The sequence below is a fragment of the Orbicella franksi genome, chromosome 4 (assembly GCF_964199315.1).
Source record: "Orbicella franksi chromosome 4, jaOrbFran1.1, whole genome shotgun sequence".
NCBI lineage: Eukaryota > Metazoa > Cnidaria > Anthozoa > Scleractinia > Merulinidae > Orbicella > Orbicella franksi.
In genome coordinates this window covers 15436387-15442628 of record NC_138148.1, presented here as the reverse complement: position 1 = coordinate 15442628, position 6242 = coordinate 15436387, and the positions used below count along the sequence as shown (strand labels likewise).

The 6242-nt window shown below is 39.3% G+C and overlaps 1 pseudogene; it reads left to right on the top strand.

Moving 5' to 3' along the window:
* The first annotated feature begins 294 nt into the window (after window positions 1–294).
* On the top strand, window positions 295–3219 carry LOC145485551 (uncharacterized; annotated as a pseudogene).
* The last annotated feature ends 3023 nt before the right edge of the window (window positions 3220–6242 follow it).

Here is a 6242-nt window from a genome sequence, read left to right as displayed (position 1 = left end):
CGCTTTTGGAAAGCGGTTTAAAAAGTTTGTCCATGCCTTTTTCTTCGCAGCATCTTCTTTTTTCAAAAACTTGGGATCACCAAACCCGGGATCTTGCTCGATATCAGAGACATTTAGCACCACGTTTTTTGTTATTACAGCTGACATGAGACTGCAGTTCGAGGTTTGACGTTTGCCGTGAGGTTTAATCCTCAATGTACTTTAGCAACGGGTCGTTCCGTCAAGTCAAAACTGGAAGAAACACAAGGAATTTTGGGTTATAAACACTTCAAAACGGCGGCTGCAGGTGCCAGGTAACATCTGAACTTACAACTTATGCTACAACAATTATGGTCGCTTTCAGAATTTAACACTGTTTTCAAGTTCCAATGTGATTTACCTCTTAGACACGAGTTTAGTGAGATTCTTAAGGTGATGGTCTATGAAAACAGCCGTGATGACTCTAGTAGTAGTAGCGATGGTGACGACTTGGATTTGCTTCTCGTCGATACGATGTTCCCCTCAACCGTTAAGTTGGACTTTCCACGGCTAAACCTGATCGACCTTAGTGATGCACAGTGTGAAGCCATGTTTAGGAAAGTATTAAGCTTTTGTAAATAGCTGTACCTTTATTTTATGCATGGCCACTAGGGTCCTGAATGGTAATATGATTGTCATCCACAGGTTTCAAAAAGAAGACATGGAACGCTTGCTACATGCATTGGAATTACCAGCATATTATTAATGTGTACAAAGAACCAAGTGTTCAGGAATGGAAGCCCTCATGATTCTGCTGAAAAGACTTGTGTACCCCAATCGATGGTGCGACCTTGTTCCAGTGTTCAGAAGGGATGATCCTCAACTCAGTCTTATTTTCAACAAAGTAATGAATCAATGAAATAATAAAACAATACTGTAGTCACACTCAAAGACAAAAATCAAGCAACCCTGTGCAAATGTAATGACTGGTGGCAGAGTTAACAGTTGTAATTAATAAAACACGTAATAATTGTTGTTTTATTTTTCTTTTGTAGGTGATGGATGATATCTATGAGCGGTTCAATCATTTGCTCACGTCATTAAACCTAGTTTGGCTAGATCCAGAGCTGTTCTCTCAGGCAGTCGAAGCAAAAGGTGCCCCCTTACACCAGTGCTGGGGGTTTATAGATGGGACACCAAGGCTTATTGCATGCCCTATATGAAATCAGAGAATTATGTTTAGTGGACATGAGAACACACTGTTTAAAATTTCAGGTATGTAGATTGTTTTTGGTTTGGGCCCCGAGGCTTTGGACTATCATATACACCTCAGTTATATCTAGGTGATTGCCATCTTCCTTGTTGTCTGGATAGCCTTGTGTCTCATCAGCATTTTTTCTGTGCATGGTTATCTTAAATAACCTGAACACAATTTGAGACAACTCAGGCGACCAGACAGTTATGGAATATGGAAACCAGCCCTAAGAGGTCACAATTTGATGCAGGGAAAGGATGCCAGGTCCCTTCTTTTTTGTCAGAGAAAAAGTTGAGAAATTTTAAGTGTAGAGCTCCTTACTGGGAAGCATCTACAGCAGAGTATGTGAAACTCGTTACTAAGGAGAGAGTGTTTTTTATCCATGTAGGGGTTGGTGGTGCTTCCAGTGACAGGGATGTGCGAGACTTTCTAGGAGTTGACAAAGCATTGTATAGGTTTAAATTGACTATTCATAACTCAAATTATGGGTTATTGGACTTTTTGTCAAACTTTTGGTCTGGTTGTGGCCTAAAGAACATTCCTCAAGAATACCAATTTGTCTGCATTGGCATATTACCTTACAGTTTATTATTTTGTATGAACATGCCTCCCTTCCCTTTCGCGTTACAAAGATTTAATGAATAGGATGTATTTTAACACAAGTACATGTTCACTTTCAGTCAGTACAAGCACCAAATGGCCTTATTGCTCATATGTTTGGTCCCATGGAGAGAAGAAGGCATGATGCCTTTATGCTTGGGGTCAGTGGTCTTGCTGATAAGCTTGAAAGACTTCAGACACCGACAGGAGAACCTTACGTCATATATGGTGACCCAGAACGAACAAGAATCCTAGAAACGTCGCCACAGTCAACCACCACAGTCAGCAGAAAGCAAAATCTTCCATGCGGAATCAGCCATCAAGTCATTGAAAAGGCACACAGACAAAGGAACTTGCCCAGAACCCCTACAATACAGGGCGAGGGCTCAGATAAGAGCGGACAATGAATTTAAAACGGACATTAAGCGTCTCAGAAAGAACGCTGAGCAAGAATTCGTCAGAGCACTAACACGTTTTCACTACCATGAAATCAACCGTGCTAGGGTCGAATTAAAAAAATCAAAGAGACCAAAAGTAGTGCAAACGCCAACTGAAAATGAGAATTGTAAAAACAAACCAGCGCGCTCGGCGCCAGCTGCATGTAACACTGATGTAACAATCACGAATGTTAAAGAAATTGCTGGCAGTATCCTGGCTAGTATTGCCCAGTTCAGCAAAATGATGGAAAAATTAGGAGACATTGAGAATAAACAAGTTCAAAAGTACAAATGTGTATTCTCTGACTCCCACTACAACACAGGGGCCAAAAATAATGCAAAAAACACAAGAGGAAGGAATGCAAAAAGTAATCTAACGAACAAAAAGCACAAAGAGCGCAGAAAGATCAAACAAAAGAAACAATCACACATACAAATAGAGGCGAACCAAAAACATAAAAAACCTCTCAAACAAAGGACTCTCAAATGACCAGATCAATTTGCTGGCAAAAGGGCTCAAATTTATCCCAACACCCGTGACAAAACAAACACAAATAAAGCGTCAAATCTTGCGTGACTTCGATCAGTACGTAAGAAGAATGCGCCTCATGTACATATTTCACGGGCAAAACAATGAACCACATCCTTTCCATGTAAAATCTACATGGGAACCACCAATACAACAATCAGTTGCCCTTGAAAGCTACCTAGAAGAGGTGAAGAGTGAACTTGCAGACTTAAAACTCACAAAGCCTAAAAATAATCTATCACCTGCGGAACGCGCGGCTCTCAAAGCCTTAAAGCGTGACAGCAGAATTAATATTAAAAAGGCAGACAAAGGAACAACCACTGTTGTGATGAATACAGAAGACGAAAAACAAGAAGGTCAAATCCACCTAGACAACATAAACCACTACAGGCCTCTTGAAACACCCATGGTAATTTATACACAACATAGGGTTGAACAACTCATCAACGAGCTCTACCGTAGAAATCACTAAAAAATGGCTTTGTGAAACGCCAAAACCGCCTCGGATTCCAGAATTCTACACCCTTACTAAAATACCCAAACCGACCCCGGTTGGTAGACCAATAATATCAGGGTGTGAAGGCCCAACACAGAAATTATCATCATTTGTTGACAAACTACTTCAGCCTATTGCAAAACAACAGAAGTCTTATCTCAAAGATTCAACAGACTTCATTAATTTCATAGAAAAAACGAAAGTCCCAGCGGACGTTATACTTGTTTCAATGGACGTAACGAGCCTCTATACGAACATACCACAAGAGGGAATCCAAACAGTATGCAGAGCATACGAAACATTCTACGTAAACAAACCTCCTATCCCAACACCACTACTAGAGCAATCGCTAAGGCTAATTCTACAGGAAAACTCATTCCAGTTCGCTGGAAAAAACTACCTCCAAATACATGGCACAGCCATGGGCACAAAGATGGCAGTAGCATTTGCTAACATCTTCATGAGTAAGGTAGAAACAGAAATCCTAAGCCAAAGCGCATTTCAACTGCTCGTCTGGAAACGATATATAGACGACAAATTTTCACTCTGGACTATAAACAGGGATGAAATATTACAGTTCACTGAACAAGCAAACAACCACCACCCGACAATAAAATTCACGGCTGAGGTTTCTGAAACGGAAACAACATTCCTGGATACGAACATTTCTAAAGGCGAAAGATTCAAAAAAGACTCAGTTCTTGATGTGCGTACCCACTTCAAGCCTACTGAAACGTTCCAATATATACACTTTACTTCATCCCACCCACCGGGAGTTAAAAAAGGTTTCATCAAAGGAGAGGCTTTAAGACCTCTCAGAACGAACTCTTCTAAGAAAATATTTGAAGAGAAAATCAAAACCTTCAAGTCACACCTTATTGAGAGAGGTTACCCAGAGAATCTTATTCAAGCAACCCTCTCTGAAGTGAACTTTGGAGAGGAAACTAGCCCTCCAACCAAAACAGAGGGAAAACAAACGAATCTTGCCTTTTGTCACACACTATCAACCATCAGTGCCAAACCTAAAACAAATCCTAATGAAAAAATGGCATTTAATAGAATAACAACCATTACTGAGCGAAATCTACAAGGATCCGCCCCTCGTTTCATACAAGAGGGCATTCGCTCAAAGATATACTTGTGAGAGCCAAACTATAAAAGGCTAAAACACGCACTTGAGAGTCGTGCAGGCCTGTCAACCCCATTTTACACCTTACGTCATATATGGTGACCCTGCATATGAACTAACCCGCAACATTCTAGCACCATTTCGTGGAGTCCGATTGACAAATGATGAGCAGTTGTTCAACACTCAAATGAGCAAAGCAAGAATATGTGTTGAATGGAGCTTTAACAAAATATGCCAAAACTTTGCCTCCTTGGATTTCAAAAAAAACCTGAGAGTTTTGCTTCAGCCAGTTGGAAAGTACTATTTAGTCGCTTCTATCTTGGTGAACTGCCATACATGCCTGTATGGGTCCCAAACAAGCACCTACTTTAACTTAGAACCACCATCTCTTGAAAGATATCTTTCAAACAACTAGTCTAGTGGTTTAAAAGATATCTTTCAAGAGATGGTGATTCTGGTACTAGTGCATAACTTTCACACTACAGTGTAAAATACAAAAGATATTTAAGGAAACAAATTGGTGTATTTTTAATAGAACTATGCTCAGAGCAAATCGAGCAAGGCACATGTAACATCAATAAAACTTTAACTTATGACCCTGGCTATGACATCTCTGTGTAAATTGAATAATGTTAGAAATGGTTGTGTAAAATCCAAAAAAAAAGTTTTTTTTTTTAAACAATGAAGAAACAGAACCAAGATCAACATGACTGTTGAGAAAACATTTTCTGAAAATCAGCAGCTCAATGGTTCAACAACGATCTTTTAAAAGGGACAGCAGAGCCCTTCTTTCTTCAATTTCCAACTCCATTCTAGCTCTTCTTTCTTCTGCTTCTGCAGCATACTTCTCTTTGGCAAATTCAAGTTCCATTCTCCTTACATCAAGTTCTTCCTTTTTAAATTCTGCCTTTTGGGAATATTTATCAGCCAACATCTCCATTGCAGACAACTTGCTACAGCGACGCTTGGTCTTCTTTTTTGGACGACCTACATAATTTAATTTTAGCAACGATCAGTGAAAACAAAATATTTTTATGCATAAGTGATAATTATATTAGCCACCCAAATTAACATGAGGATATGCTCAGGTGGAAACTTCATATGGATGTGTTATAGTTCTTTGTAATCCTTGGTTATCCAAAAACAAATAAAATAATACTTCAACCAAGGATAAAATTGAACCCCAACATACATAACCTCATATGACTTACTAGCCCTGGAATGACTAATTATTTGGCACAGACATGCATGCCAATTGATTAAGGCAGTTTGTTCCTGTAGACTCCTATTTTATAAACCTTTTTGGCTGTCTTATAAGTACAAAGGGAGTAACCTTATAGACTTTAATAAAGAACAAAGGTCACAAAGAGTGCTAAGCTAAATGACCAATTCAAGTCTTGCATACACTTCATTTAGAAACTCATACCTGTAGGTTTGTTTTTACAGTGCCTGTTTGAAAAATTAATGGCTCTGATTTTGCCTTAGATGCATTCCATTAATCTTTGTTCCTACTTAAAATACCTTTTGTAGCTGTGCTCCGCTCACTATCACTTCCAGCAGAATCTGAAGAATCAGACTCACTGACTGACTTCTCACTATGGCATTCTAAAATAAAGGAAATTCATGGATCAGAGGTCATTACTGGAGTGAGTGGCTTACAAAAATATCAAGAGTTATACACATCCTGCAAGTCCTTTTACACCTCTTGAGTAGGTATCTGAACTTCTTCCATAATAACAGGACTAACACCAACACAGCAACTCTGCTATCTACAAACTACAATAATCTACTCCAAATATTAACTTGCTAATCTTTCGACAGCTGCCTTTCTCATCTCT